The following is a 12,055-nucleotide window of genomic DNA, read 5'->3' as shown; positions in this document are numbered from 1 at the left end:
CACAGTTTTAGGAGAGCTAAGTACTATTTCAAGAACTTATATGGTGTTCTGAGGGGGTAGATTTCAGGTAAGTATTCCAAAACCAGTGCCAACTACGTGGCATGACCATTGCCTGAGCCGTATGTCAGGAACAGCACAGTCTGGAAACTGTGCTTTAAATCCTTCTGATTTCATGCCAACAAAGATACAGCTCTCCACTCAATCCATTTTGACAACTTATTTCTTTTACAATAGCCATAAAACTGGAAGTTAGCAGCAATAACTCAAATTAGTTATTTTAACATCTTCATTCCTTTCTGTCATGTCTGTTCTTTCTTATGTTGGCTCAAAGATATTAAAATATGATTTTATTTGCTATTGCAGAGCAACAAGCACTCTGTAAACATTAAATAAATAGTTATGATGACTACATTTTGAAAAGCATGGCCTTAAGTGAACACTGTCATGTTCATGTATAGCAGTCTTTGCCTTTTATATCCTTGTTTGCTAAAGCAAAACAATTACATTTTGTCAAGATGTGCTTGTAGGGCATTGTGCGTTGTGGTGCATTCCCTAATGAATCAGTGAATTTTGTTAATGTGTTTTGGGTAAAACCCCAGGTAAGTATGTTGCAGAAAATAGTCCTAGTGTTTACAGCATCAAAAATTTGGCAATATGTTTAAATAATTCTCCAACTGTGATTTACTAAGGGAATGTTTTCTCAGCTTTACAGCAAATTACAGCAAAACATGACACTGTAGTTGGCTAAACATTACCCAGTTCTTGCAAGGTGCTGAATTCCCCAATCCTCATTGAAAAGAAGAAGTGAAGATGTTCAGCCACAGGCTTGGTAGGGGCCTCTGCTCCTCCCAAGCAGGGAAACCATTACTTGAAGAGTCAAATACTGAAGTTAGTACCCGAAAGATGAGCCACTGTCTTCATCTTCACAGCAAATGCCCATGCTTGAGTGTTTTGCATAAGCTGTGGTTCCCAAGCTAAGTCCTTCTCGCCACCTTTTAAAAGGTGTCCAATTGTGGTTTAAAATGCTAAATTCAACGTTTAAACATGCAGATGATGCTTATGTGATTACCTATTGGAATACAAAAATTTATGTGATTACCAACTGGAATACAAAAACATATTAAGTAAAGGTGATCTGTATAAGACTCCTGTGGTAATTCTTGTAGCCTCTGACCTGCCTCCGATGAGTTGCCCCATCTGCCTTACTTAAATACATCAGGTGTTTCTTTTGTCCCAAAGTTACATATTTGATAAAAATAGCCCTCTATGGCTATTGGGTAGAAACTTTGTAGCTTAATATTTATCCTTCTTTTATAGTCCATCTGATTTGAGGAGTATATTATGCTAAAATAAATATAATTGCTCATTCAAAATACTTTTCTATATAGTATGAGGGGGGAATCCTCCTGTTAAAAGTCTGGTTCTGAGGCCGGAAAGTAACAAAACATAGAACTTCCGAGAGTCTGTAAAAGTTTCCCCTTTTCAGGATGACATTTCACAGAATTAATAGGACACCCCTTATGATTTGAAATGGGTCATATTGATAGACCGTAACAATTTTTTTAAAAGCTACTAGCATGAAAATACTACCAGTAAAGCCTTGTGAAGACTCACATGAGAGGCCGGGTTGTTCCAGCTACAAGCCTCAGCTTTTACACAATTCCCTTGCCGTGTTGCACCCAAGGAAGAAGAAAATATTGCTATTACTAAACCTGCTTTTCCCCCAAACTGTCTGTAGGGCCTCATAGAAACCAGATTATTATTTTTTTTCTTTTCATTTCCTTGCCTGCTTTGCTTTTCTCTGGACAATGCCCTTCCCAGCACACAGTCAGAGCAGGGAGCAGGCTTTCCACCTGCGCTCCGCAGAAGTGCCCCAGCCCATCCCCAGGGACCATGAGCTGGACCTGTGCTCTCCTCACCCACTCTGAAATCAGGGTCAGCATCACGTTACTGCCCGTCCCCAGATCAAATCCTCCATGCTGAGACGAGCCGGGGGAGGTAGTTACCCAACGCTCCTTGGCGTGCCTGAGCGCTAAAAACAAACCCATTAATCTAGCCATGTGCAGAGTAGGAAAAGCCATGTTTGCTTGGGCTCTCAGTTGTGTGGTGCCTCTCCGTCCCAAGCAGGAAAAAACATGAAAGTAACATAATTTTTTGATATTCTGATTAACAGATCTAAGTCGCAATAATTGATATTTAGTGTGCTTTGGTGTGCTTTTTAAAGCCAAGCCATTTCTTAAGCCAAGCTGATCTCTTCCCAGAGATCTTAAAGAAAACAAGAATACTTTAAATGTAGGTTACTTAATTTGATTTGGAGTATTGTTTAAAGTTCCTTTTCATTTCTGTATGTTTTGGACTGCTAAAAGTTGGTTTAGTCTTTTTGGGTCTCAGTTGATACTGTTCTGACTTTTCTGAAATCAAACCAGAGATAAACTTGATATACGCAAGGAAAAAACATGGCTTTCTGAAAAGCAATCTTTGTGAACATCTATGCATTTTAACAAAAAAAAAAAAAAAGTCTATACTGCTAAATTTCTATACGGATAGAGCTTTTGTTTTCCTGCAGAATATTTAGGGGCTGAAGTATCTCACCAGTTATTCCACTCATTGTTGAGGTTCAGTGTCTGAGATGTAACCAAAGCAGACACTCAGTACTAGCAACCATTTTTGAGAAGGGAAATTAAAAACAGCACACCAAATTTGAAACTACAGGAGAACTAAATGTCAGCACAAAAGACGTGAATTGGAATTTAACCAGGACAGCATAGAGTTGATGTCTTATTATTGCCCAAAGTGCTGATAGGTTTAGACAAATTGACAAACCCAGGGTTTCTTATCACCATGCCTGATCATCAATCCCTGCTTCAAGGGATAACCTGTTACTACCAAGTTACAAGCAATAAGGCTTTGGAGCAACTTGTTAAGCACTTAAGAAAGAGTTGTTATAGTGGTCAGGGAGTTTCACAAGAAGCTCCACAAAACAGTGGGGATGATTAAGTGTGGCGGTACATTTTCAAAGAAAGATTGAAAGATATACGTATGACACCGTACCTTTAGTATGAAGTAGGAGTAAATGTTCTTAAAAAAGCCTTAGGTCAGTGAAAATCCATGACACCTTCTATTTGTCTTGAACTGCTTATTTATTTTCTGTTCTGATTCACATTTTCTACAACATCCGAGTTCAAACTAACTGTGTATATTAATATGTTTATCACTTCAAATTTGAAAGTATATTCTTTGGAGTCACTTAGTGCTGGTTCTGCATTTACCTTACAGGGCAGGGGTAAATTCAGGTTCCCTTTTCCTTCTTCAGCTTGCATGTACATGAAAGAACGGTCACAATCTGGCTCTAGTTGTGGGAATGAATTCTTTACATGGGTGTTTAATTAGGAATAATGAGATGAAATTAAGAGAAGGAAATTTTAGGATGAATGTCAGGAAAGCCTCCTTGACAGCAAGACATTTCAAATGGTGAAATAGTCTCCTAAAGGAAATGGTGGAAACTCCAGTACTTAGGACTTTTAAAGGTGACGGGACAACACAGTGGAAACTATAACATAGGAAACAAGCAAGCCATGCAGACAGAAAGGCATTAGGCACCAGCTAATGCTTATTTTCTACGTCTGCACTTCATCGTATGGAACTGCAGCAGCACAATGCTGCAAGTAGACATCAACCCAGAATTGCAACAGTCCGTAAGAGCGTGAGCACACCAGCCCTCCACAGCTGCCGGGGAACCATGGCACAGCTGGGGATAGTGGGAATGCAAGGACATCCGCCAGGCCGCTGCTGGCATTTCTGGTTCAGCGTAAGGGGACACATCTGTCTCTCAGCACCGGTAGACTGCACTTCCACAAAAGCACGTATCTCCTTGCAGTCTCTTTCCACTACCGTAAGAATGGTGAAAAATTAATGTTATGCTATGGCCTTTCCTCACAAGGGTGTTATCTGCGTTTCCAGGAATCATGTAATGTCAAGGTACTTTGCTTGGAGTCATCTCTCTTCTGTGTGGGGATTCTAGGTAGTGAAAGTTAACGTCAAAAATGTGTCAGTATACAAAATCTTAGCCAAACTGATGAAACAACTGGTGTTGCTGCCTCTGAATCTGGCTCCTAAATGACCTTTCTGGGTTTCCCAAGAGCACTTTGGCTCAACAACAAAAACATTGTGCCCCACTTTTCCTGAACTCGAATTGTCATGGCACTGAAAATACAAAAGGGAGAGAGAACAGACCCTGAGACATCTGTGGAGGGGCATTCCCCTTTAGGGGAAAGGCCAGAGCTTGTCTGATGCTTTGAGCATATCGTGAGCCTTCCCACTTTGTTTTGAAACTCCTGCTGAAGGCACAGAAATACAGGAGTTGACCCAGCACTTCACAGCAAGCCAGCATTTGCACTGTATACTATGAAAATCACTGCTGTTCCTCTGCAAATTGTTAAACATTCATGGGTCATCGATGAGTGTGTGGTTATTTTTTCTCCTGGATGTGCTCTGCAGTATGTCAGTGGTTATCTAAATATGACCCCTAGTGTTCAACTTGGATGGCGATAATTTAAGAAAATTAAAGCCCTTACTAGACTTCCCTTAAGAAGTCATCTTTTCTGGTTATCTCAATATTCTACCCCCCAAAAAATAATACTAAATTATTCCTGATTTTGTAGTAAAAATTCTTGAAAGCATACTGCTCTCAAAGCATAAAACACTGAAGAATCACACGAGGATTTTAGAGATAATTGTTACAGGCAGGGAATAATCTACATCAAAAAAATTTTATTGCAACATTTTCCCATCTGCAGGGAAAGAAAATGTTAAGCAATGAAGCTGCTAATGGTAGTGCATCAGTGGAAACAGTCGTACACTGCTAGGACAGTGATGAAGACTCTTTGGTACAATGGCTGCTACAAGAAATGGTGAGACAGGACTTTGTTTCATTCTTGATGCTGCCACTAATTTTCTGGTATGCTTTTCAATAGGTCATTTAACTTCTTTGTTCTTGTGTTTTCATTCTGACAAAATGCACAATCACATTATTTTGTTTGAGGTTTGTGAGGTTTAACAATCATCTGTAAAACTGCATGAAATTTGGGATGAAAAGCAAAATAAAATTGACTTGCCACCTGCTATTTTTAAACAAGGCAGAGAAAAAACCTACATGTTTTATTTGGTTTAAACAATCAGAGGCACGATGTGGGACCACAGGCTGCAGAAGTGTGCAAGGTCATGAGGTACTTTGCACGATGTTAAGGGAGGAAGGGGAAAGGTGCAGCACTTTAGCGTCCAGGCTGCAGATGCCTAACACCAGCTCTGCTTTGAGAAAGGACGGACACAGTTAGATTACTGCTTTAGCTGTGTTCCTTTCTTCCTGCTTTGGTATTTGCTGTATTGCCATGTTTTTTAAAAGAACAAACAGTAACAATATGGACAAAACAGTGGTCACTGAAAGCTTAGAGAATTGGCAGTGACAAGCTGGTTTGCAATGCAGTCCTTTGCTGATTGTTTTAAACTGCGTCAGGCGGTGGAGAAAACAGATGATTTATCACATCATGGTGTAAAGCAATATGCATGACATGTATTGTGAAAACACATAATACAGGGCCTCCTGCTTCCTGACTGTGTGCGTTAGCTCTGTGCACACAAGCATCTTGCAAACTCTACTACTTTGCATCTTGTTCAGATACAGAATAGCTCCAACAGACTCATTTCTGCTCTCATCTGAATGCCTTAAGCATTAGCATGTATCTCTGATGTGTTCTCAAAGCCCTGTGGTTTATTTGCTTGAGTATTGCTATCACCAGAAAAATCGCTGCCACTTCAGCACTGGCCTACAGATCTCTTCTACTGTATGCTGCTTCCTACAATCTTGTTATGTAAATGTTTGTGCCTGTTCAGACTTGATCTCCCTGGGAGAAAGCATGCTTCTCCTGGAGGCAGAAATCAGATATTATTTTTAATTTCAGTGCCATACTCCTCTTAATTCTTTTGAGCTTAAAAATGCAGTGCTACCACTTTCCTTTGCTCCCATCTTACTCACCCATGGCAGTGAGACAGGAACCACGTCCAGACTGTTACTTTGAAAAGTAGATGGTAGATTTTTTAAAGGCTTTCTTTAATCATCTTTACAGCTTTTTCTTTGATCCTTCCTGCCACAAGCGGGGATGCACCACAGGAGTGTGCACACAACCAGGAGTGTGCACACACCTTGCATATTGGCAAGAACCAGTTTGTGCTTAGAGCCAGAGTGAGCATGGTGTTCAAGGATGGAGGTGATTTTTTCCAGTTAACATAACTAGCGTCCTCTGAGGTTAAAATTCACTCCAGGTGTACGCGGCGTAGGAATCCTCTGCCTCCTTAGGGCGTGCAGCTCAAGGGTCACATCTCTCAAACTGCCGGCCCTGGAACCGTTGCCTGTGGCACCAGCACCAGAACGGGGACCTGTCACCAAGGACATCATTTGTGGTGGCTTCCACTGCAAGGCAATGGTCTGCTGCAGGACCAGAACTGAGGGGACTGCAAGGAAGATAATCCACCCTGGTGATCTCTCCTGACCTGACAAAGTGCTAATATGGCCAGTGCTGGTGACTCTGTGAGCACAAGTCAGAAAGTGAAAACCAAGAAGGGCCAAGGTATGGCTTTAGGGGAAGGCACAGTCCCACAGGCAACAGGGAGGACATTGGCACTGTGAGGAAAGACATCCAGGGTTCTCTATGGAGAGTGACACTAAGTGAAGGAGCATCATCTGCGCTGGTACCAGCTCCAGGGCCAAAATCTGTCCTTATGGAGCCATGGGATTCTTGCTGTGAACCGTGAGTCAGATGAAGCGCTCTTAGGGAAATGCAGTCAGCTGCAGAAACACAAAATTATTTGGTTAGGTACAGACCCTGGCACTTTGCTGTTGAAGGGAAACCTGCTGTGGGCTTCAAAGGGAGCAGGAAAAGGCCTCTCCTGTCTATCTCTTGCTTTGGACAAGGATGATGAAAAACACTCAAAGCAGCAGCAAAATTTACACATTTGGACAATATCAGCAGAATCTGCAGTTCTGTGCATTGGCTTCCGGGCAGGCCGGCAGGCAGCCAGCAGGGGTTTTCTGCATGCCAAACATTCCCAAATATTGTGGAAAAATATTCCCATTCTTTCTTTCCCAAAGCTGCTTGTTTTCCAAACAGTGATTGAGTGTCGGCAACGTGGTTGTGACTGCTTAGGAGTGGGCAGCCCCATTTGTGCTGCTGCTCTGCAAGGTGAAAGGCAAGCTATTTTTAATTCCAGAGGATAAAAATGGCAGAGCTTCAGCTGACACCTTCTCTCAGTCCAGAACTTTTGTTGCCGATGAGTGTTGAACAGACTGTGGGTGTATCTGCAAGTCTTGCTGTGTTCTTCCAAAAAGTCCTAGGTCAGGTTTTTTTTCCCCGTAAAATTGATGGGGTTTTTATCTTTTCCAATTTGCTATAAAGCGCAGAGTTTGGGAAAGTTTTGAACACACCTGTGCTGCTCTCTTCTCATGTGCTGCTTATCTCATACTTGTCTGTGCCTTTGCCGAAGCGCTGAGCTCTTCTGAGATTCTTGTCTCATCATGTCACAGGCAGTAGAGTCACAGCATCCACATTGTGCTTATCCTTGCCAATGCCTGATAACAATAGTTGTGACTCCACACGATTTTAACGTAGGGTGAAAAATATTACAGCAAAGACAGGTCATGTAACCTCCTATGGTGGCACTGCAAAGCCATGTTCTCTCTTGTCCAGTGACTGGAATTGCCTCTAGAATTTATCAAAACTTTGGTTGCCCCATCATGTGTCTGATGGAAATCTGTTCACATAATATCTCCATCACTGGAGGGGATGTGACACTGTCTGTGGGCTGTCTGAACATTTCGTCTGCCCACAGCAACCTCCCTGCCTGTCCCTGAGGTCCCCCAGCACAGAGGGCATTGGGGGGCAGGTTGCAGAGTAGAGAAGGTGTTTTGGCAGCTAGTCTCACTCAATGCCCCCTTCTTAAGAGGTATGTCTCACACGTGCCTTTTTTAGAGACTCATGCTAGGCCCATAAGAAATAGCACGGAGGCTGAGTAGCCATTTTATTGTGGCATTCTGCCCTCACTGAAAAGCAAAGGTGATTGCTCCAGACAGGCTGCTGTCGGTACTTGAACTACCTCAAGTATTTGTGCAAGAATAATACAGTATAGTTAGAAAGTCTATTTGTTGTACTGGTGAAAGAGACAAGATATGACTGTGCTTTGGACCCAGTATAATATCCACTTTCACAAGAAAAAAAAAGCAGTGTCCTTAAACACCGACAAATGGAAAGGCTCAGCTCGTGCATTCATTTTTGAGGACTAGAGATAAAAATTTTGCTATAGATTGACCGGTTTAATGTTTAGAGGCAGATAGAACACAATAATATGTATTTAAGATACATGTGAACTTCTTTTAAAAAGGATTGGTTTGTTTGATTTCCTGCTGTAGTGCTTTCACCCTCCTAGAGATTGTAATCCCACTTCTGAAATCTGCACTTTGGCTGTGGAATTAGAAGAAGGGAAAGATCATTTGGATGGATGAATTTGTTATTTCAAGTTGGAGCGAAAGGCTCTGCTGATGTAAATTAAGCTGTGCTGACTTATACTAACGAATATTTGGCCCAACAACTTAGTAAAACATCACAGATGGCGTATTATCTGTGATTTGACAGTAGCGTGCAATTCCATTACAGTGCGAACCACAGTTCGTTAAATAAGACATAAAACCTACATTTTTCTCAAGTTCCAGAAAAATGAACAGATGAATTCAGAAAATAATGACTACAAAGCTGAAGTGCTTATGTTCAACATTAATAATAATAAAAAAGATTTGTACAGTCCCTGAAGCAGAGCTTCTGTATGTCTTTCTGCTACAGATTGATGGTGCAGATAAACCCTAATGTCACAGAGAGCAGGATTTCCTTGAGTGATACAAATGAGAAAGACATGTTATTAGAGCAGCATTGCATTCAGTCAGAAGGTCAAGTTTGGTGTAATGTTTTCCATTAAACAAGATCAGAAGTTGTATTGTCCCAAGCCCGTAAACTTCAGAAACAATGTCAAATTTCATTGGCATGCATTACCCTGTGTCTCCTTATAATGTACAGCCTAGCAACAGGCCAAATGCAGATCTTAGGAGTCTGAGGACTTTGTGGTAAAGTTTCTGAGATGGTGTCAAACCAGGGTCTGAGCCCAGTGGGTACCTGGGTAGGTAAAACTGCCAGAGACTAACGTAACGTTACTCCATGGAGGGACTTCTAAAGGCAAGGAAAAGAATTAGGAAAATGAAGGAAAGGAGCTCACGTGGTTAGTGAAACTCCAAGGCAATCACATCTCCCAGGAGGTCACAACATGAGATAAGCAGTGGTGGCAGAAACCCAGCCTCATCACCTGGAGGAGTAAGAGGCTATTGCAGTGTCTGACTACTTCTGTCTCTGTCCCAGGTCCCATGGCTAAATGAACCATAATTATTATCAGGCATGCCACCACAAAGTTCCTCTTCCTCACCTGGATGTTAAAGAATACTTTAGTCAACGAATCTCTGCAGAGAAATACAGATATAAGCTGAAATGTGTGTAAAGGAGGAAGAATGCTTTCCATCTCAAATCGAAATGAGATGCAGGGAAATATATTTTAGAAAATCAAGGCTAGGTCAAATTTTTCTTCACCAAAGAAACAATATCAGTGGTCAGAAGAAAAAAAAAAACGCAACAAGTTATTTTGCTGAGAGCACCTCAGATGACACATCCTTCTGTTAACTGGAGCATGTTCAGCTTAAGTCCATTTAAGTCAACACTTTTTCTGTATTTACTGCTCTGTAGCTAGGAGAGGGGAAATTTTCCATGTTCTTTTTCTCCTTGTTTTCCTCTTCTTCTCTTTACTTCCCTATATGCTCTTCAGTGTTGCCTGGCCTTACTTGAATCCTTTGAGCCTCTTCAGGCCAGTATTAAGACAGTCCTCCAAGCACAAAGACTGAGATCTGTTTTCAAGTTTGTAGGCATCAGTGCTTGCTGAGTGAAGCATCCCCTCATCTTTCAGCTCAGATCTCCTGCAATCACGAAGTGTGACAGGCCCGAAACCATCCACCAAATAAACGTTATAAAATTAGCCATATGAGGGAATATGCACATATACCTGGGTATGTGTGTGCACACTTTATATCAATGGTGAATTACCAGATTTGAAGCTGATCATTTTGCTGTTGATTGTTGAACCAGTTTCATTGTTTCTTATTGCTCTGAGGAAAGCACTATATCACAAGCTAAAGTCACAGACGTCGCTAATTTACTCTCAAAGGCATTTTTATATGCTACAGCTACCCTGTCATTTTGTTATTTCATTCTCTGTTTTCTGCTTTTCAGTATTATTATTTTTATAAGAATGTCAAGAAATGTCTAAGGGAAATACTTCATTATTTTTCTTGATTACCAAACATTGCCATCATCTTCCAGTGCTTATGCATAGTCACGGGCTTTGTAGGTAAGAGAAAGGACTGTATTGATTGCAATGGGTGCTGCACTGGGTCAAGTCTGAAAGTCCGTCCTGTGGTAGATGGACTCTTTTTAAAGTTCAGTTTTAAGGCAAACTTGAGTTTTTAAAAAAAAAAAAAAGACCTGCTGGATTGATTTTCATTCATCTTGAGAGTGAGGTGAAAAGAACGGCTGGTGGCACTTATGAGGAGCATGGTGGGTGTGTGAATTCACAGCACCCTGTCCTCTGCTCCCCTTACAGACACACAGCTCTGACTTTTGCATGGAATTTGCTTTAAAAATATCTTTGGAGCAGCCAGGTAGGAAGCCACAGGGGGAATCTTGCAACATTTTCTCAAGAATTGATGCTCCTGGTTTTCTTTTGTCTTGCCTGGGAACAGTAGCTAGAAAGGCCTTCAAGAGGCAGCCTCCTCAAGCACTCTCATGATCCAGATGTTCTCTGATTTATGATTCATTATTTTCTTTCTGTAGTATTTTCATGAAGTTTTTGGTTTGATTTTGCTAATACAAAACACTCCTAGTGATCAAGTGCAGAAAATGTGTTTAAGAGTTAGAAGAGACAGCAAGAGTCAGGATGTCCAGGTTCTGCTTCCCAATCAACCGCTGACTCAACTTGGGGAAATCATGTCACTCCTCACACTTCATTTTCTTCCTTATAGCACAACAATACTTACTTCCAGACTGTTGTCATATGCTTAATGTATTCATGTCCATGAAGCCCTTGAAGATCGTGAAATGAAGGGCGTTATGTAAGTGCGACACATTATTGACACTATTCTTACTTATTATTCATCATAACTGAGGATGGAAGGAAAGCCAAATAAGCTTCCCAAACACTACAATGTTAGGATTAAATTGTGTTGCAAAAAATAGTCAAGAAATGTCTTTCCAAAACCATAATTTCAAGGTTAGCTATCTTCCTTTAATATGCAGGAAATATTTGATTTAGAAAATTAGGGCCTGACTCAGTCAGCCTCCTGCGTGTAGGTAAATCCACTGTGACTGGGTAGTTAACTAGATGAGAAAGGGTTTGCAGAATCAGACCCTTAATATTTTCACTTATAATTGCCTGCAGTAGGGTTTGTATTTCAATCAGTTACATTAATTTAAATATCCTGGGGTATATTATCTCTGAACCATACATACAATTAATGTTAATGGGGCTTAAGAACTCACATCACAAACCTACTACAGGCTTTTAGCCTTCCTTCTGATATTTCATTTCAGTATGATTTTTACCTAAGGAGCAGTACACTATATGTTTAATCTAAGTAGGCTGTTTGTGCAAAAACATCTTTTTGATTTTCATATATTTTGCTGATTGCCAACAATTCCTGTCTTGGAAGTTTGATGAGGAGGTGCTGCTAAAGTCATGCATGTTTGACATTAAATAATATGATGGAGATACTGAGAAAGGAAATTATCCTGTTTAGATAAAATAATATCTTTGCTTTGAAAAGTTATCTGGATTTGACAGAAGCAGAATAAGAATTTCACTAAAGCTATTATACTTTGGAGGAAGAGATGAAAGGATTTCTGGTGCCTACTATATATGT

The sequence above is a fragment of the Grus americana genome, chromosome Z, assembly GCF_028858705.1.
Source record: "Grus americana isolate bGruAme1 chromosome Z, bGruAme1.mat, whole genome shotgun sequence".
Taxonomy (NCBI): Eukaryota; Metazoa; Chordata; class Aves; order Gruiformes; family Gruidae; genus Grus; species Grus americana.
This window is presented reverse-complemented; position numbering follows the sequence as displayed.